Source organism: Triticum dicoccoides, chromosome 2B, assembly GCF_002162155.2.
Source record: "Triticum dicoccoides isolate Atlit2015 ecotype Zavitan chromosome 2B, WEW_v2.0, whole genome shotgun sequence".
Lineage (NCBI taxonomy): Eukaryota > Viridiplantae > Streptophyta > Magnoliopsida > Poales > Poaceae > Triticum > Triticum dicoccoides.
Window position 1 is genome coordinate 55,014,215 of NC_041383.1, and position 22,144 is coordinate 55,036,358.

The following is a 22,144-nucleotide window of genomic DNA, read 5'->3' on the forward strand; positions in this document are numbered from 1 at the left end:
TTGGGTTAACCGTCAGGAATAATATTCCCTGTCAGTTAACCGACAGGAATAGCTGACAGCCATAGCTTGACAGGGACAGTAGAATATGCCTGTCGGATGGCCGACAGGAAACTTATTCCTGACGGTATACCGACAGGAAATTGTAATATCCCTGTCAGGACAGAACCGCCAGGAAAATAGAATTGAGTGGACAAAAAAATAAAAATGATAAAAATGCATTGCACATAATCGATCCATCTCACAACGAATCTAGAATGTACACAACAACTCAATAGGTTACATTAATCATAGTTCAAATAAATCACATATATGTACTTCATATACAAATCTGTCTATAATTAGCATACAACGGCTGAAGGTCACTGAAATAGAAGTGCACATCTAATAAAACATAAGTCCTTCAACTATATATGGAGAAACAGGAGCTCATTTGTCACTCAATCATAGCTTGGATTGCAAGCTTCTCTTACAGATTACCCTGCACCAAATAGACTCATTGCTCTGTTAAAAAAAGAATAGACTCGTTGAAGTAAGATTGTGCAAGAACTAGATCATTATCTAGATGATACAGAAGTACATATTCGACATATCAGTTTCTCAAATTAACTTGGCCAAACCTTGGCTCCATTCCTCTAAAGTTATCACATAATAACTGAGTGAAACTATAAGAGACATAATTGTATAAAAAATTGACAACAAATGCATGAGTAATGTTGTTTTGAGAAAATAGTAATACCTAGCCTCAAAAGGATGCGCCTGCTGAATATAACAGTTCTGCAATGAAAGAACACAGGTACAAATTCATTGTTTTTCAATACGTGGATAAGCAATCAACAAAGAACATGGAGAATCAGCATACAACTCAGCCTAATTTGCAAACCACTCGACAATAATGGGGAGTTAAGTTTCTGCATTTCAGTCTTCGAAAGTCATTTATATGGATCTGTGCTACACTTTAGTCTAGTGTGTACTACTTACAATTTTAAGTAGCATCTATATAATTAGTGAGAGCACTAGGGCAGGCTCCACACCAATATAGCTGGAACATATAATAAGAAAATATATTTTTTCTGGAATATGCACGAGTGTGTGTATCATATACTATTAAAGAAGAAGAGGGGGAAGAGCCCCATCCACAATAGTTACATGACTGACGACGTACAGTATGTTCCAAGAAGAATGTAGTAATAAGATTAACTAAATTCAGATGACATACAGTATGGCCTATGACAGGAGCCCCTCAACGTATGTTTGTCTTGTTAATTGTTATTACAGAACGTGCATTTCTCATGCATAGCTACTGGTAAAAGGCATTTCCAGGTATAGTTTCATTGTCAATACTCTAAACTATAATGTCTAGGTACATAGATGTTCTTGAGCATACTAGAGATATCATGATCTCATAATATCAAAAACTTGTATCAAAATTAATCATTACTTAAGTTTGAGACATGTTGAGAAATAACAGTATAACCATACCTTTGATAAGAGCAGAGGATATTACACCTCTCATAGATCGATCTCGAACCTAAATCTTACTCCTGATCAAGATTAATTGCAAATAGGAAAATGAGATCTCAAAAGGGTACATACAAGATCAAGTTGATCTGTTAGACAGCTGATGACTCGGTCGTCTCAATCATATAATCATGTGAATGTATGGAAATGTGAACATGTACATAAATCGAAATGAATGAAATATCAATCTACAAATTAATCATCGAGCTGCAAACGACACATATGGAACATCATTGCAGAAACCTTGCTCATATATTTTAATAAGTATAGACTGTGTACCGGAAACAGATTGCCTTTTACCATGCCTTGTATCTCCATCGATGTGCTTATCTATAGATGAAAACCTCTGTACATAACAGTACTCAAATTTAAGAAGAATGTTGGATACTTTCTGCAGAAAACATGAAAGCAGCAACCTTATTATCATTGCTTCTTATTTGTAGTACTGGGATGAGTTGAAAAAATCAATAAAAAAAGCTTTTGCAGCTTAGTACAGTAAGAGGAAAAACTAGTGGACAAGGCCATGGGCTGGAAGCTGGCATTCATTCGAGCCAATGGACCGCCCCAAGCCGAGCACTCACAGGATGGCTGAACCATGGAGCAACATCACAATTACTGAACCAAGGCGAATGATAATCTCAACTTCTTATTGCCAACCTCCCTGATTATGTTCCTTGTATTTGTAATGCAAGTGGTCAATGCTTCCTAAATGCTAACATGATAAAAGAGAATAAAATCAAAGGTATGGACAGACAAATTATAGATTGAATAATTAGGGTGCTGACAGTCCTGAGGAAATACAAAGAAATTAGTCCTGTTGTCACCCTCTTGTACTTTGCAATGGCTGTTTTTGTGTGTGAAAATAAGTATAGACAGTGCTCTACATAGCCAAATTAGAGTCAGATAGAATTTGGGTGGTAATATTACAAGTATTTTCAATGGAAAACAGAAGTAATGCTAATCACCCCATGTATTCCACAAAATCTTAGAAGTAAACATTACATAATTTATGGAAACATATGGCTGTCTTCAAACTAATTTAACTAAAAGAATCAAGGCAGCAATAAATGGTTGCAGTCCGTCAAATCCATAACTCAAATCAGAGACTAGATTTGGGGATTGAAGGAGTTGCACTGGTTTTGTGGATTAGTAGATATATATAAGCTCAGATCTGGCGCTGGATTTGGGGATTCCTGAAGATGCACCAGATCTAGGGGGCTCGTAGATGCTAGGAGCATGTAGCAGAAACGCTTTAGGATTCAGGGTACGTACCTCCCGTGACGCCGGCGAACTGCAGGATCTAGAGGAGAACCACAATCTGGCGATGGCAGCGCCGTTTGTGCAGGGTCGTGGCCGTGTGAAGGAGTAGGCCAAGCGCCGGTGTGGGCGGGGTGGTACACAGACCGGAGCTGCGGCGTCGGCGGGGTCCAATAGCAGAGGAGCCATGGGTGGTGGTAAGCGGCGGAGGCAAAGCAACACGTACAGATCGGAGAGAGTAGGCTGAGGTGCTCGGGCGACTTCGGGGCGCAGTGCGCGGGGAGGAACGGTGGTTGGCGGCGGCGAGGGATTTAGGGGCGAAAGAAGTAGGGTGGATTTGGCGGCTAGGGCTTGGAAGTGTGTGGCGCGGAAAGGATGTTGGTCCGCAGCGGGACTTGGTCTTTTGCAATGCGCGGTAGTGCTTTTGGCGGGTGGGCTAGGTCACGTTTCTATTTCTCTGTGGGCTGAGGAACGACAGGGATAACAATTTTACTGTGGGCTAGTGCGGGACCGACAGGAATATTACTCAACTCACAGAAAAATTTAAGTTTCTGATAGTGGGGGGATAGATGATTTTAGTTTTTCTCGTTACTTTTCTGTAAACGTTATGAGCTGCTCTAGGGATTCATGTTCATAAGTGGAGTAGAGTTGTTGTGGATGCCGAGTTGGCTGGAATACTGACACTAGGATCGCGCCCTTGGAGAAATGGGGGAAAGCAAGGGAGGACGAAAGACCGAGAAAAAAAAACAGGTTGGGGTTGCGTAGGTGGATAGATGGACGATTTGGACGCAAGGAGAAGCTAAACAGACGAAGAAACGTCCGGTACTTGCAACGGACGGTAAAATGGAGGAAGAAATGCTCCGTACTTTGGTATGGTTATTAGATATAGGTGCAATTTTGAACCCTACATATATTGAAAATGATGTATAAAAAAAAGAAGGATAAATAGGAGAGATGAAGCGCAGTATATGCAAACCTATAATTTGTCGGTTTCCTTTTTTTCTTTTCGAGAAAAATGAAAATATCCAAGAAGCAAAAGAAAGAAGCGCAAACAAAGCCGGTGAAATCCGATCTCTCATCCGCCTGCATGCAACCGTTGGATTGCTCGTTGATAAACGACCGAGATTGTGATCCGTGGGAAGTGAGATCATTCGTGGATCATTTCAGCCAAACAAAATGAAAAAGAAATTCGACGATCCGTGGGACGAAGCACACACCAATCAAAAAGGCGAAAATAGTGAGGATCCATCAGTGGGAGACGCCTCGGAGTCAGAGCGAATGAATGAGCAACCACCTCAAGCAAGCAGCAAATAACAAAGTAAAAAACCCCAAATGAACCAAGGAAACGCAAATCCAAATCCCTAGTCAGCCGCAGCCCGTCTCCTCACCTCCACCTTCACCTTTCTTCAAGCGCCGCCGCCTGCAGCTCCGTCTCCGGCCGCCGGAATCTCCCCTCCCATCCCCTCCCCTCCCCTCCAGCTGCTGGACTGGACTTGACGCCCCTCAACCCGTCCATACCTTCAAGCGCGCCGGCCGTCCAACGCGGATCCAAATCCGCCACCCACCGTCTAGCCCGTCCTGACGCCGCCATCGACGGCGACCTCCTCACGCGGATTCACCTCCACCTCCACCTTCAAGTGCTGCCACCAGCCTCCCCTACAACCGGCGACCTCGTCCCCCACCGCCGCCCCCACTCTGCGCGACCTAGGCTGCAGATTGAGCACGCCATGGTCGTCAATGGCTTCTTCCACTTGAAGCACGCGCCAGGATGCCGTTGCTTCCGCTCCTGGGTCCTCTACCGGCGGCCTGCTCTGCCCATGGGTCCCTCGTCGGAGGAGAAAACTTTATTAGCTGCTCTAGGGATTCATGTTCATATAAGTGAAGCAGAGTTCTTGTGGATGCGGAGTTGATTGGAATAGTGACACTAGGATCGTGCTCTTTGGAGAAACGTGCGAAAGCAAGGAAGGACGAAACGGACCTGAAATAACTGGTTGGGGTTGCGTAGGATAGATGGACGATCTAGACGCAAGGAGAAGCCAAACAGACGAAGAAACGTCCGGTACTTGCAACGGACGGTAAAATGGAGGAAGAGATGCTCCGTATTTTGATATGGTTAGATAGAGTTACAAGTTAGAAGCATACATATATAGAAAATGACGTATAAAAAAGAGAAGGATAAATAAGGATAAATGAAGCGTAGTATATGCAAACGTATAATTCGTTGGCTTTTTTTTTGTTTTCTTTTCGAGAAAAGTGAAAAACCCAAGAAGCAAAAGAGAGAAGCGCAAAAAAAAAAAGGGTGGAATCCGATCTCTTCTCCATTTTCATGCAACCGTTGGATTGCTCAATGATAAACGGCCGAGATTGTGATCCGTGGGAAGTGAGATGATTCGTGAATCATTTCAGCCAAACGAAATGAAAGAGAAGTTGGGCGGTCTGTGGGACGAAGCACAGACCAATGAGTAAGCGATGGAACCGTGGGAGATGCCTCGGAGTCGGAGCCAATAAACAACCACCGAGTCCCCAAGCAGCAAAAACAAAGTAAAAATCCCCAAAATAACCAGCGAAGGAAACCCAAATCCAATCCCTAGTTAGCCGCAGCCCGTCTCCTCACCTCCGCCTTCGCCTCCACCTCCACCTTCATCTTCAAGCGCCGCCGCATGCAGCTCCGTCTCCGGCCGCCGGAATCTCTCTTCTCCTCCCCTCCCCTTCCCTCCCCTTTAGCTGCTGGATTGGACGCCCCTCAATCCCTCCATACCTTCAACCGCGTCGTCCAACGCGGATCCAAATCCGCCACCCACCGTGTGCCCCGTCCCGTCGCCACCATCGACGGCGACCTCCTCAGGCGGATTCACCTGCACCTCCACCTTCAAGCGATGCCGCCAGCATCCCCTACAACCGGCGACCTCGTCCCCACCGCCGCCCCCACTCTGCGAGACCTAGGCTGCAGATTGAGCACGCCATGGCCGTCAATGGCCGTCAATGGCTGCAGAAGTGCAGATTGCTTCCAGTTCGATAGTATCCTGAGGAGCTTTATCCCAGCATCTCTCACTCCCGCAACTCTTCATTGTCTATGTATAGATGTTGCCTAAAGATTGACCATTTCGGAAACTGAGCGATCTCGTGGGGAAGGGCGTTTCGGCTCTAGGTTCCAAATGCACCCTACATCCTGCTGGAGGTCCAATTGGTCTATGGGATATATGCCCGCATTTATTCAATGTGATATATGGAAGTGTTGGATGTGGAATACAGGGGATGCAGGCTCACATACGTGGCTTACAAAGAGCGGCACTCAGGACGGAAACGATCGAATGGCATCGCTGGTTAGTCATAAAGGTGGGTCGATGCTACATGTGGTAACTGGGCAGAAATCACATATTTGACCTGACACCCAAATCAAATCACAAACTGACCTGGTCATGAAAAAATTTCACTCTGCTGACTCTTTGGTGTGGCGCCCGACAGCTGGGCACCGCACCCTACTGTGCAGCGCCCTTCCTTTAGACGTCGCACCTCCTGCCACAGTGGCAGCTCTGGTCCAGTTGCGGCCCCATACGCACCTGTGCAGCGCTTAAGGGCTAGGCGCCGCACTTTGACGTGCAGCGCCTAGCCCTTAGGCGCTGCACAGTGACTTAAGCGCGGCCGCCCCAGCCCGGCCAGGCAATTCTTCATCTCTCCGCTCTCTGGACAGAGAACAGCGGCGGCGCCCCCATCTAATCCCTCCCCCCCTCCCCACATCCCTCTCAGATCTGAAGATTTGATCCGTGAATTCGATCCCCAATCCATCCTACTAGGTAAACTCTTCCGTTCTCTTTCTTTTGCTCCGTAAATTTGTTGCCATTTTAGAGATTTGTCCAAGATTTGATGGAACCCTTGATTTGTTTGGTTTGCTCGATTTAGAATGTGTATTCATATTGGTAGTACCGTAGTGTTATTTATTAGTTCACAATATATGATTCTTGTTAGTGAAACCCTAGATTGTTTAGTTTTTTTAGATATATATGAGATGCCTATTTCTATAGATAACTATGAGATGTTGATTTTTGTAGACATATATGAGAAGTTTGTTTAGATATATACTAGATGTTGAGTTTATTTCAAATATTAGATGTTGAGTTTATTTGAAATATTAGATGTTTAGTTTATTTGAACACATATGACATATTCATTGTGTGAGAAGGAGATGTTGAGATTCTTGTAGTTGAACACATGTTATATGTTTAGTGTATACCGATATTTGAGATGAAGATGAACTCTTATATGTTTATTGTTTGAAATTGTAAGGATGATTTGGCTTCTGGACGATGTCTACGACGTGCTACACCGGGCCTACATGATGTGCGAGAAGGATAAGGTAATAATGAGTAATCTAAATATTTTGCAAATTTGCCTTTAGTTGAAATTTACATGCCCTAAGATTTGTCATTACTTGTTTTTTGCAGAAGCTTGAACCTTTGAAGATTCGGTATCACGGGGTCTCTGGTCCTGCTCCGTACATGTTTTTTACATGCCTTACGATGAGCGGTACACACCATACATCAAGCAAGCAGGACTACTCCCGTGGATTCTGTTGGTCAGCCGGTCCACACCGAATCTGAACGCTCCACTGGTGTCCGCTCTTGTTGATCGGTGGAGGCCGGAGACCCACAATTTCCATTTTCGGACCGGGGAGATGACCGTGACGCTCGAGGATGTCTCGTTGATCACCGGTCTTGCTATCGACGGGAGGCCTCTCTGTATGAGCACCGATTCTGATGGGTGGCACGAACAGATGATTGCTCTTATCGGTATGGCTCCTACCGAGGCTGAGGATGATGTAGAGGAGGGAGAAGAGAAGAAGAAGAGGGAAAGGAAAGCAGCCGGAGCTGCTTTCACGTGGATTCAAAATAACTTTGCGACGTGCCCTCCGGATGCCACTGATGATGTGATCTAGACACATGCTCGTGTGTATGTGTGGTATGTTGTGTCGAGGACTTTGTTTCCTGACTCCACCGGCAAGAACACTACATGGATGTGGCTGAAGGCGTTGACCGTCTTCGATAGCAAATGGAGCTGGGGTTCAGCGACTCTTGCCTACTTGTACCGACATGTAGTTGGTCTGTTTTGTGATCAACTCATTTCTTCATTAGCAATGCAAGCTTGTTGTCAAGTTAACATTGTTTTTCTTTCATATGTAGCTGGACGATGCGTGTTACAGGATCACACCTAGTGCAGGCATTGGTGGTAATCTGCTTCTACTTTCTGTATGGAGCTGGGAGCGTCTGCCTGTTGGACGCCCGAAGAGCGTCAGGTTTGATCCTTGGTATGCAGATGAACATGACGAATTACGGCACCCCACGTGGGCTTACATGTGGGATATCGTTTCCGAGATGACGAACGATGTCAATCTCATGTACCAAAAGTACATTGCCGAGTTGCACACGATTACGCCTGAGCAGGTAAGGAGGTCATTACTTCAGTCCTTTCTCATGCTTGCTTGAAAAATAGTCATCAAATTTGCATTGTTGCCCTGTTTCATAGGTGGAATGTTAGCCATATGGCGCGGGTGAGAGCTTGGGGTACACCGAGGAGTTCCGCCTCAACCCGATGTGCTTGCGGGATAAGGATCTCTGGCTTATGCGGTGCCCACTGATATGCAACTTGGCGGTTGAGTTTCATTTGCCGCATCGCATGTATTGTCAGTTTGGTCTGTTCCAGCCTCACCCGCCGGACTGGGTGGACACGGACAAAGCACTTCATAGGTAAGAGAGCATGTCTGCATATTGTCTAAGCATCGGGACTCCTTTGATTGTGCTAATGCTTGGTTTTATACCACGCAGGTTGGACAGGAGAAGGCAGCGGAAGATAAAGGACTGGGCCAAGCATCATGCTCCGTATGTTACCCGCTTCCAGCTTTCTGTGGAGCAAGCTCGTAGCACTGCACGCGCCCCACTTCATGAGCACAGCCAACAAGCTTTTGATAACTACGTATGATGGTTTATTGGAACTACTCGAGTTGAGATATGCCCGCCGGCATATAATGAGGATATTCTTGAAGAACCCGTAAACTTTGAGGATCTAGCAAAGGGGAAGTACAACAGAGATGTCAGGAAAGGGCAAGGAGTCCTTGCTGTTCCGGTGATTAACTATGTGGTAAAGTGTTCCCTTCTTTACTTTCCCGTTGACCGTATTACACATGTTTGAATGGCTAACACATTCATTCTTTCTCATCCGTAGCGCACCGAGATCAAGAAAGCAGCTGATGAGTCTGGAGAAGACACCGGTTGGAACTGGCAATGATGATGGTTCACTACGAGCATTCCTGAAGGTACATATCGCATTCACTATGAGAGCCAGTCTATGTTGCGAAGTTTGATATCTTACACACTTGTTCGTGTTACATCGTCAGGCCAAGAAGTTAAGGCGGTTATCGAACCTTCTCGGTTGCCGTGATCCTGAATATGATGAACCATCTGCCTCTAGGTCTGGTACACCATCAGACCCCGCATCTCACCATGAGGGGGACGATGTGAATTCCTCATATGCTTATATGGATGATGAGGGTGGGATCACCCAAGAGGTATGACTAATCCTTTAGATGTGATTCTCACTTGATTACGACACCGGCCTTCACCATATTGTTTCATTGTGTGATAGGGCCATGAGCTTGATGATGACATGACTTTGGCGGACGCTCAAGATCGGTCCGCATATGTGTTCAAGCCTAGGCAGCCCAGACGCCGGTACACGCCCAACGACTATGACAACAGAGGCAACCCAAAGGTGGTCGTAGGGACCTTGCGGATGGCTAACTTGGATGATGAGGTGGAGGAGGAGGCGGAGGCAGAGGCGGAGGCGGAGGAGGAAGTGCACTAAGAGGAGCCTCGTGCTCCTAAGAAGAAGAAAATTGCACGAAGAGGTGACTACATAAAAATTTGTTGTTAGTGTTGACACACATTTGAGAGTAACATTTTACTTCTCGAGCTTACCGGTAGTTGGTCATAGGCGTTAGTTGGAAGTGCACGATCATAAGCATAGTTCGGGCATACAAAATATCTTCGCCCTTCCGTCCATGCTTTCTTTCGGTCGGTGGACACCTTCACCTTGCAAACATCTCCACACCAACATGGCGGGATGTTGACATCTTTCTCCTTCACCTTGTCCAAAGATGTGTCCTCCCACTTGTTTGGCATGTCTTCTTGGTTAGCACACGGTGGCCTCGTCATGGAACCGGATGAAGCCATGCCTACAAAACCGAGAATTATTGGTCAACCCTAACCCCCACTTAACAATAACCACAACCTTAACACCAACATAACCCTAACACCAACATCAAACACACATAACCCTAACCCTAGCATACTATGAAAGCCTAACCATACCAAATTAGCAAAGAAACACAAATTTCCAAATCCTATCAAAAACAAGGGTTTCCCCCAAACTAGCAAGATTTGAGCAAATGTGACAATTCCTATGGATGAAAACGAGGGGATCGGAGGAGATTACCTTAAGGGAGGGGTTGGCTTCGAAATCCACGGTCAAATACTCCGGATCTGAGAAGGATTTGAGAGGGGGAGAGAGGAGGGCAGAGGGGAGGCACTGAGCTTCGGGTTTGTGTGGAGGGTGGGGGTGTGTGGGGTGGGGATGGGTGGGAGGGAGTTGGTGCAGCCTAATAAAATGTTGAACTCCATGATACTCCGGCCATTGTGATTGGTCCAAGTATGGCTGGAACCGTGGAGTCCATGTATTCTTTACCGTCATGATTGAGAACTCGGACTCCCTCACGGTAAGAGGGTGATTGATGTCCACATTCCTAACCCGGGATGCATTTAACAAGTGCGAGCATGGGAGATGAAGCAAAGACGGCCTCATGCACCTGCAATCACACCGTGTTAGGGAGACCTTGAAAGCCCGACCTCCGTGTTGGCGGCCATCGTTTGTGGTTCCTCCGGGCTCTTTCACCTCATACTTCCACTCGTTGTCGTCATATAGTACAGCTTCTTCGGAGTCTGCCTTTTGTGATTGAAATTCCAACCATTCTTCAACCTTTGGTGGGAAATTGTACTTGTGCTTATCCTTGTTCTCACCAGCAATCTGCTTATCAGTCTCCATTGAGTGCTTTAAAAAATATTCATTCATCTTGTCAAATGTGTATTGAACTATTGCCGTCACGGGTAATGCACGTACACCCTTGAGCACCTTATTGAAGCATTCTGCCATATTGCTTGTCATTTGACCATACCTCCGGCCATCTTCATCGAAAGCACGTGCCCACATATTCCTTTCGGCAATGTTCCTATTGAGAAACTCCTGACCGCCGGGGTCAAGTTTCTTGTGTCTGAGCAATGCATTGAACAATGTGGAAAACCGCTTGTTGGTGAAAGCGAGACAACAATCCTGAAGATCATCGGCCAACTCCTTCATACCACATGCTCTATAGAAGTTTGCACAAAAGTGCCTCATGCACCATCGATGATGCAACTTTGTATGTCCGGGAATGTCAACCACCACCGCATTTAGAATTCCAGGATGGCGATCCGATATGACACAAATTTCCCTTTCAGCCGGTAATACCCTTGTTCTCAGTTGACGCAAGAACCACTCCCAGTTATCATTGTTATCCACCTCAACCAAAGCGAAAGCCAAAGACAACACCCAGTTATTGGCACCACTTTCTATTGCAACCAATAAAGTGCCCTTGTATTGTTCGGTCAAGAACGTGCCATCAATGGCGATGACGGGCCGACAATGCTCAAAAGCCCTCACGCATTGCTCAAAGGCCCAAAATGCACGGCCACATACTCGGACGGTCCTCCCGTTATGAATCAATGTTTGGTGCCCATGAGGCTCAACCACGTGAACCATGCCTGGGTTTGTGGCGGCCATAGCTAACAACAACCTAGGGAGTCGGTTGTATGCTTCCTCCCAATTGCCATACAACATCTTGAATGCGGCTTGCTTCGCCTTCCATGCCTTGCCGTACTTCACCTTGTAATGAAAGATGGCTTTCACAAGGTCAATGACACTCTTGATGCTCATTATTGGAAGTGTGGATATTTGGTTGGACAGCCTGTAAGCAATGAACTCGGACGTGAGTTGTCTGTGTTGTTGGTACACAAGCTTGCCATCCGCATTCTTGTGCCAGCACATGTGAGTTGGTAGACAACTCACTATGCGCCAAGTGGGACCTCCTTTCCATGGTCTTGCACGCACAATCCATGGACATGTTGGCACTTCACATTTGACCGTGTAACGCACATTCACGTCCGAGTTGGCCACTTTATGTGGACGATAATGTGTAACCGAGTAGTTGTCGAGCCACATCTTCAATTCCAAGAAGGATTGAAACTCACAACCGGGATATATCCCGTTCTTGCCGTCTTCCAAATCACGGTGAGAACTTGGCCTAACTCCAAGAGATATGCATTTGCCACCATCCACAACGGCTTCATCCGCGAGACTAATATCCTTGAACAATGGTGTCTTGTGATCCCGCCCGAATACCTTCTTGAATGCTTCGGCCTCCTTCGGCGTGAACCCCTCCTCATCAACTTCTTCATCGGGACCATCGTCATCCGAGTCCGATGCATATGCACGGGAAAAAGGGATGGATTGGTCCATTGTCTCTTGCACATGATATTGGTCGAGATCACCCACATTGTTGTCATGGAGGTCAACTTCGTTGTCATCCTCCTCGTACTCATCATTCTCCTCTTCAAATCCTTCTTTTTGGTTGTTTGGAGTCGGGCTCAATGTTGGCCAATCTTGTTGCGTGAATTGAGGTTCACTCATTTGATCTTGGTTCATGGGTGGGGGAGTGCTAGCAACCAATGGGGAGGGGTTCCGGTTCAAGTCTAAATTCAAAGTAGACTCAACCTTCTTGGAGGCAAATAACTCAAGAGCCTTGTCTAGAGATTCGGCAACCGTCTCCTTGTATGCAACCCAACGTTGCTCGGAGTTCACATGCATTGTCTTCCAACGGATGTGCATTCCAAAACCAACATTATGCCTTCCCTCAAACTCAACAACGTCACTTGGGTCCATCCAATTCAAAAGCTCCGCATAGCTAGGACTACTCTCAAACACCATGTCAAGCTCATCCGGGTCCGTCTCAACATTGCCTTTCAAAAAGGCCTCTTTATCCACATGATGAACATAAACACATGTTCTCCCCATCCCTTCAATAATCAAAAACACACATATATCAAGTAAATACTTAAGAAAAATATTTGCACACATATGCCCTAACATATATATGAATTAATAACCCTAACCCCCACATAACAACCATAACCATAGCATAACCCTAACACCAACATCAAACACACATAACCCTAACACCAACATCAAACACATATAACCCTAACCCTAGCATACTATGGAAGCCTAACCAACCCAAGTTAGCAAAGAAACATAACATCATTCAACACAAATTTGCAAATCCAAGTCAAAACCAGGGTTTTCCCAAAGTAGCAAGATTTGAGAAAATGTGACAATTCCTATGGATGAAAACGAGGGGATCGGAGGAGATTACCTTAAGGGAGGGGTTGGCTTCGAAATCCACGATCAAATACTCCGGATTGCAAGATTTGAGAAGGATTTGAGAGGGGGAGAGGGGAAGAGAGGAGGGCCGCAAGTCTAAGGGTTTGGGTGGGGTGGGGGTGGGAGGGGAGAGAGGGTGGGGCCAGCCCAAGTGGAACACAGACTGTGCAGCGCCCAATAGCTAGGCGCTACACATTACAGGTGTGGCGCCTAAGTCTTAGGCGTTGCAGTGCTGTCTGTGGGGCCGCAACTGGACCAGGGCTGCCACGGTGGCAGGAGGTGCGACGCCTAAAGGAAGGGCGCTGCACAGTAGGGTGCGGCGCCCAGCTGTCGGGCGCCACACCAAAGGATCGGCAGAGTGAAATTTTTTTGTGACCAGATCAGTTTGTGATTTGATTTCTGCCTCAGGTCAAATATGTCATTTCTGCCTGGTAACTGCGTCGACTACACCTTAGTAATGCATCGACCTGCAGCTCCACCTGGAAGGAAACAAATGACGCATTTGGTTACCTGCATCATTTTTTGGCACTATACATACCTGTCCCAGTTGACCCTGATTGAGCTAACGCAAGCAAAAAACAACATATGCATGTAGTTCGGTTGTCTGTTAGGGATGGCACCCGCAGGGTATGGGTACGGGTGGAGCCACCCCATACCCTTACCCGTCCACCCTGAGCTTACCCATCACCCATACCCATACCCATCAAGGGTACATTTTTTCCCATACCCGTCACCCTACAGGGTATATGGCTACCCGCGGGTAAAAATACCCGCGTTTACAACACATCAGTTGAGTAGAAAATAGTTGCAAAAAGCTACATATAATCATTATTAATAGCAACACAATTTAAACAACAATGTACAGCAACATACTATAACAATAACACATTCTCATAAACAAAAACACTTGCCTATAAAGCGATACATAAAAATGTTAAACAATAACACATAGGCTTACACTTTAAGTTCAAAAAATTATGATAAATTATAGTGATACTTTGACTACACATTAGAGTTTTTACCTAGCGCAATTAGGAGGGAAAATTTAATACATTAGGATATTAAAGTGAACCCACTTGTCAACATTTTAGATGGGTATATGGGTACGCGGGCATGGGTTATACGATCCCATACCCGCACCCTCTCAGCCCGATCGGTATGATATTTTTACCATTTAAGTACCCATGGGTAAATTTTTGTCCCATACCCTTACCCTAATAGGGTTTTTACCTGCAGGGTATGCAGGTAATGGGTACCCATTGCCATCCCTATTGTCTGTATGTAGGCGGCCTGCATTAGGGGAGCGATTTTTTCATGAAGTTTGGCTGCGTGCATTGGCTAGGCTGATGCAAGTGTCCAGTGTTTGGTTGCATACATGCAACATGATTAAGAGTTAACAGCTACGCATGACACATAGAATTATGTAGAATTCCTTGGCAATGTGTTTACGAAGGCGACGTTAGTGTAGGCTGCAAGCAAGGAGGCCAACCGGGTGATGTCGGCAGCGCCGCCGGGCACAACATGGCGCCAGTCGACAAGGTTGACGAAGATTAGTGTGAACCGAATGCCTCGGTGACTATGGTTGGCAGTACCCGCGGTGCAAGCGAGCAATCCCGTCGGCGGCATGATGAACCAATTGCTAGCGTCGCCGCCATGGAGAAAGTCCGTGGGGAGAGACGAATAGGAGGATATTGAGGCAGAGGTCAGAGAGAAGAAATGTAGTGCGCGTGACTTGGTGGTGTGAGTGTAGGAGGACGAGGGAGAGGAGGCCAAAAGGAACGATACCGGTGACGACGCCAGTGTAGTCGGGCGAGGGAGAAGAGGCCGAAAGGAACGACACTGGCGACACTTGTATTTAAAAAACTTCAGTTTAGTGAAGAGTTGAACTTAGATGCACACTCGTGTTTGCAAGTTAATAATCTTCAATTTTTAAAGAGCGGCGATTTGGAGCCCGGGCTCAGATGAGCCCATGCATGAACAGTAGCATGATTTAAAAAAGAAAAAATGTTCCAATTTTCTTTTTTCTGGTGCAAGATGCTACCGTGGGAGAATTCCATGCAAAATTTTGTGAATTTTGGACATTCGAGGAGATCATGGCAAAAAAGACAACTTTTGGACATCTGAGAAACTTTTGAAAATGGCACTGTTCACGCTTGATTTTGTCTTTTATGCCACGAGCTTCTTGAATGTCCATGTTGGAAATATGCCCTAGAGGCAATAATAAAAGGATTATTATTATATTTGCTTGTTCATGATAATTGTCTTTTATTCATGCTATAATTGTATTATCCGGAAATCGTAATACACGTGTGAATACATAGACCACAATATGTCCCGAGTGAGCCTCTAGTTGACTAGCTCGTTGATCAATAGATAGTCATGGTTTCCTGACTATGGACATTGGATGTCGTTGATAACGGGATCACATCATTGGGAGAATGATGTGATGGACAAGACCCAATGCTAAGCATAGCACAAGATCGTGTAGTTCGTTTGGTAGAGCTTTTCCAATGTCAAGTATCTTTTCCTTAGACCATGAGATCGTGTAACTCCCGGATACCGTAGGAGTGCTTTGGGTGTATAAAACGTCACAACGTAACTGGGTGACTATAAAGGTGCACTACAGGTATCTCCGAAAGTGTTTGTTGGGTTGACATGGATCGAGACTGGGATTTGTCACTCCGTATGACGGAGAGGTATCTCTGGACCCACTCGGTAATGCATCATCATAATGAGCTCAAAGTGGCCAAGTGTTTGGTCACGGGATCATGCATTACGGTACGAGTAAAGTGACTTGCCGGTAACGAGACTGAACGAGGTATTGGGATACCGATGATCGAGTCTCGGGCAAGTAACGTACCGATTGACAAAGGGAATTGTATACGGGGTTGCTTGAATCCTCGACATCGTGGTTCATCCGATGAGATCATTGAGGAGCATGTGGGAGCCAACATGGGTATCCAGATCCCGCTGTTGGATTGACCGGAGAGCCGTCTCGGTCATGTCTACGTGTCTCCCGAACCCGTAGGGTGTACACACTTAAGGTTCGGAGACGCTAGGGTTGTAGAGATATGAGTATGCAGCAAACCAAAAGTTGTTCGGAGTCCCGGATGAGATCCCGGACGTCATGAGGAGTTCCGGAATGGTCCGGAGGTAAAGAATTAGATATAGGAAGTGCAGTTTTGGCCATCGGGAGAGTTTCGAGGGTCACCGGTATTGTACTGGGACCACCGGAAGGGTCCCGGTGGTCCACCGGGTGGGGCCACCTATCCTGGAGGGCCCCGTGGGATGAAGTGGGGAGGGGACCAGCTCCTGGTGGGCTGGTGCACCCCCCTTGGGCCCCCCTGCGCCTAGGGTTGGAAACAGTAGGGTGGGGGGCGCCTCCACTTGCCTTGGGGGGCACTCCACCCCCCTGGCCGCCGCCCCCTTGGGAGATCCCATCTCCAGGGCCGGCGCCACCCCCAGGGGGCCTATATAAAGGAGGGGGGAGGCAGGGCAGCCGCACCAGAAGTCTTGGCGCCTCCCTCTCCCCTTGCTACACCTCCTCCTCCCGTAGTCGCTTGGCGAAGCCCTGCCGGAACTCTGCTGCATCCACCACCACGCCGTCGTGCTGCTGGATCTTCATCAACCTCTCCTTCCCCCTTGCTGGATAAAGAAGGAGGAGACCTCACGCTGACCGTACGTGTGTTGAACGCGGAGGTGTCGTCCGTTCGGCGCTAGGATCTCCGGTGATTTGGATCACGACGAGTACGACTCCCTCAACCCCGTTCTCTTGAACACTTCCGCTCGCGATCTACAAGGGTATGTAGATGCACTCCCCTCTCTCGTTGCTAGATGAACTCATAGATGGATCTTGGTGAACGTAGAATTTTTTTTATTTTATGCAACGTTCCCCAACAGTGGCATCATGAGCTAGGTCTATGCGTAGTTCTCTATTGCACGAGTAGAACACAAATTTGTTGTGGGCGTAGATGTTGTCAACTTTCTTGCCGCTACTAGTCTTATTTTGCTTCAGCGGTATTGTGGGATGAAGCGGCCCGGACCGACCTTACACGTACGCTTACGTGAGACAGGTTCCACCAACTGACATGCACTAGTTGCATAAGGTGGCTAGCGGGTGTCTGTCTCTCCCACTTTAGTTGGAGCAGATTCGATGAAAAGTGTCCTTATGAAGGGTAAATAGAAGTTGAAAAATCACGTTGTGGCTTTTTCGTAGGTAAGAAAACGTTCTTGCTAGAACCCTATGGCAGCCACGTAAAAGATGCAACAACAATTAGAGGACGTCTAACTTGTTTTTGCAGCAATTGCTTTGTGATGTGATATGGCCAAAAGTTGTGATGAATGATGAATGATATATTGTGATGTATGAGATCATGTTCTTGTAATAGGAATCACGACTTGCATGTCGATGAGTATGACAACCGGCAGGAGCCATAGGAGTTGTCTTAATTATTGTATGACCTGCGTGTCAATGATTTAACGCCATGTAATTACTTTACTTTATTGCTAAACCGTTAGCCATAGTAGTAGAAGTAATAGTTGGCGAGCAACTTCATGGAGACACTATGATGGAGATCATGATGATGGAGATCATGGTGTCATGCCAGTGACGAAGATGATCATGGAGCCCCGGAGATGGAGATCAAGGGAGCTATATGATATTGGCCATATCATGTCACTACTATATAATTGCATGTGATGTTTATTATGTTTATGCATCTTGTTTACTTAGAATGACGGTAGTAAATAAGATGATCCCTCATAATAATTTCAAGAAAGTGTTTCCCCTAACTGTGCGCCGTTGCTAAAGTTCATCGTTTTAAAGCACCACGTGATGATCGGGTGTGATAGATTCCTACATTCACATACAACGGGTGTAAGACAGTTTTACACATGCAAAACACTTAGGGTTAACTTGACGAGCCTAGCATGTACAGACATGGCCTCGGAACACAGAGACCGAAAGGTCGAACATGAGTCGTATGGAAGATACGATCAACATGGAGATGTTCACCGATGATGACTAGTCCGTCTCACGTGATGATCGGACACGGCCTAGTCGACTCGGATCGTGTAACACTTAGATGACTAGAGGGATGTCTAATCTGAGTGGGAGTTCATTAAAATAATTTTATTAGATGAACTTAATTATCATGAACTTAGTCTAAAACTTTGCAAATATGTCTTGTAGATCAAATGGCCAACGCTCATGTCAACATGAACTTCAACGCGTTCCTAGAGAAAACCAAGCTGAAAGATGATGGCAGCAACTATACGGACTGGGTCCGGAACCTGAGGATCATCCTCATAGCTGCCAAGAAAGCATATGTCCTAGAAGGACCGCTAGGTGAAGCACCCATCCCAGAGAACCAAGACGTTATGAACGCTTGGCAGTCACGTGCTGATGATTACTCCCTCGTTTAGTGCGGCATGCTTTACAGCTTAGAACCGGGGCTCCAAAAGCGTTTTAAGCAACACAGAGCATATGAGATGTTCGAGGAGCTGAAAATGGTTTTCCAAGCTCATGCCCGGGTCGAGAGATATGAAGTCTCCGACAAGTTCTATAGTTGTAAGATGGAGGAAAATAGTTCTGTCAGTGAGCACATACTCAAAATGTCTGGGTTGCACAACCGCATGTCCCAGCTGGACATTAACTTCCCGGATGAGGCGGTCATTGACAGAATCCTTCAGTCGCTCCCACCGAGCTACAAGAGCTTTGTGATGAACTACAATATGCAGGGGATGGTGAAAACTATTCCTGAAGTATTTTCTATGCTGAAGTCGGCAGAGGTAGAAATCAAGAAAGAACATCAAGTGTTGATGGTCTATAAAACCACCAAGTTCAAGAAGGGCAAGGGTAAGAAGAACTTCAAGAAGGACGGCAAGGATGTTGCCGCACCCGGTAAGCCAGTTGCCGGGAAGAAGTCAAAGAATGGACCCAAGCCTGAGACTGAGTGCTTTTATTGCAAAGGGAAGGGTCACTGGAAGCGGAACTACCCCAAATACTTAGCGGACAAGAAGGCCGGCAACACTAAAGGTATATGTGATATACATGTAATTGATGTGTACCTTACCAGTACTCGTAGTAACTCCTGGGTATTTGATACCGGTGTCATGTTGGGGAACATAGCAGAAATTCAAAATTTTCCTACGTGTCACCAAGATCTATCTATGGAGAAACCAGCAACGAGGGGAAGGAGAGTGCATCTACATACCCTTGTAGATTGCTAAGCGGAAGCGTTCAAGAGAACGGGGTTGAAGGAGTCGTACTCATCGTGATCCAAATCACCGGAGATCCTAGTGCCGAACGGACGGCACCTCCGCGTTCAACACACGTACAGCCCGGTGACGTCTCCCATGCCTTGATCCAGCAAGGAGAGAGGGAGAGGTTGAGGAAGACTCCGTCCAGCAGCAGCACAATGGCGTGGTGGTGATGGAGGAGCGTGGTGATCCAGCAGGGCTTCGCCAAGCACCGCGGGAGAGGAGAAGGGAGAGAGGTAGGGCTGCGCCAGGGAGAGGTCAAAGCTCATGTGTTCGCAGCCCTCAAGACCTCAACTATATATAGGGGAGAGGGAGGGGGGTGCGCCCCCTCTAGGGTTTCCACCCCAAGGGGTGCGGCTGCCCCCAATCCCATCTAGGGTGCGGCCAAGGAGGGGAGAGGGGAAACTTGCCCCCCAAGTTAGGTGGGTTTGCTCCCTCCCCCAAACCCTAGGTGCCTTGGGCCCTTGTGGGGCGCACCAGCCCACCTGGGGCTGGTCCCCTCCCACACTTGGCCCATGCAGCCCTCCGGGGCCGGTGGCCCCACTTGGTGGACCCCCGGGACCCTCCCGGTGGTCCCGGTACATTACCGATAAAACCCGAAACTTTTCCGGTGACCAAAACAGGACTTCCCATATATAAATCTTTACCTCCAGACCATTTCGGAACTCCTCGTGACATCCGGGATCTCATCTGGGACTCCGAACAACATTCGGTAGCCACATACAAACTTCCTTTATAACCCTAGCGTCATCGAACCTTAAGTGTGTAGTCCCTACGGGTTCGGGAACCATGCAGACATGACCGAGACGTTCTCCGGTCAATAACCAACAGCGGGATCTGGATACCCATGTTGGCTCCCACATGTTCCACGATGATCTCATCGGATGAACCACGATGTCAAGGACTCAATCAATCCCGTATACAATTCCCTTTGTCTAGCGGTATTATACTTGCCCGAGATTCGATCGTCGGTATACCGATACCTTGTTTAATCTCGTTACTGGCAAGTCTCTTTACTCGTTCTGTAACACATCATCCCGTGATCAACCCCTTGGTCACATTGTGCACATTATGATGATGTCCTACCGAGTGGGCCCAGAGATACCTCTCCGCTTACACGGAGTGACAAATCCCAGTCTCGATTCGTGCCAACCCAACAGACACTTTCGGAGATACCTGTAGTGCACCTTTATAGCCACCCAGTTACGTTGTGACGTTTGGTACACCCAAAGCATTCCTACGGTATCCGGGAGTTGCACAATCTCATGGTCTAAGGAAAAGATATTTGACATTAGAAAAGCTTTAGCATACGAATTACGATCTTTGTGCTAGGCTTAGGATTGGGTCTTGTCCATCACATCATTCTTCTAATGATGTGATCCCGTTATCAACGACATCCAATGTCCATGGTCAGGAAACCGTAACCATCTGTTGATCAACGAGCTAGTTGACTAGAGGCTTACTAGGGACATGGTGTTGTCTATGTACCCACACATGTATCTGAGTTTCCTATCAATACAATTATAGCATGGATAATAAACGATTATCATGAACAAGGAAATATAACAATAACTAATTTATTATTGCCTCTAGGGCATATTTCCAACAGTCTCCCACTTGCACTAGCGTCAATAATCTAGTTCACATCGCCATGTGATTAGCACTCATAGGTCACATCACCATGTGACCAACATTCAAAGAGTTTACTAGTGTCATTAAACTAGTTCACATCATCATGTGATTAAGACTCAATGAGTTCTGGGGTTTGATCATGTTTTGCTTGTGAGAGAAGTTTTAGTCAACGGGTCTGCAACATTTAGATCCGTATGTACTTCGCAAATCTCTAGGTCATATTGTAAATGCTGCTTCCACGCTCCACTTGGAGCTATTCCAAATGGTTGTTCCACTATACGTATCCGGTTTGCTACTCAGAGTCATTCAGATAGGTGTTAAAGCTTGCATCGACGTAACCCTTTACGCCGAACTCTTTATCACCTCCATAATCGAGAAACATGTCCTTATTACTCCAAGGATAATTTTGACCGCTATCTGGTGATCTACTCCTTGATCACCTTTGTACTCTCTTGCCAGATATGTAGTAAGGCACACAACCGGTGCGGTACTTAGCATAGCATACTGTAGAGCCTACGTCTAAAGCATAGGGGACAACCTTCGTCCTTTCTCTCTTTTCTGCCATGGTCGAGCTTTAAGTCTTGACTTCATACCTTACATCTCAAGCAAGAACTCCTTCTTTGACTGATCCATCTTGTACACCTTCAAGATCATGTCAAGGTATATGCTCATTTGAAAGTACCATTAAGCGGTTTTTGATCTATCCTCATAGATCTTGATGCTCAATGTTCAAGTAGCTTAAACCAGGTTTTCACTTGAAAAACACTTTTTAAATAACGCTATATGCTTTACAGAAAATTCTACATCATTTCTGATCAACAATATGTCAGCAACACATACTCATCAGAAATTCTATAGTGCTCCCACTCACTTCTTTGGAAATACAAGTTTCTCATAAATTTGTATAAACCCAAAATCTTTGATCATCTTATCAAAGTACATATTCCAACTCCGA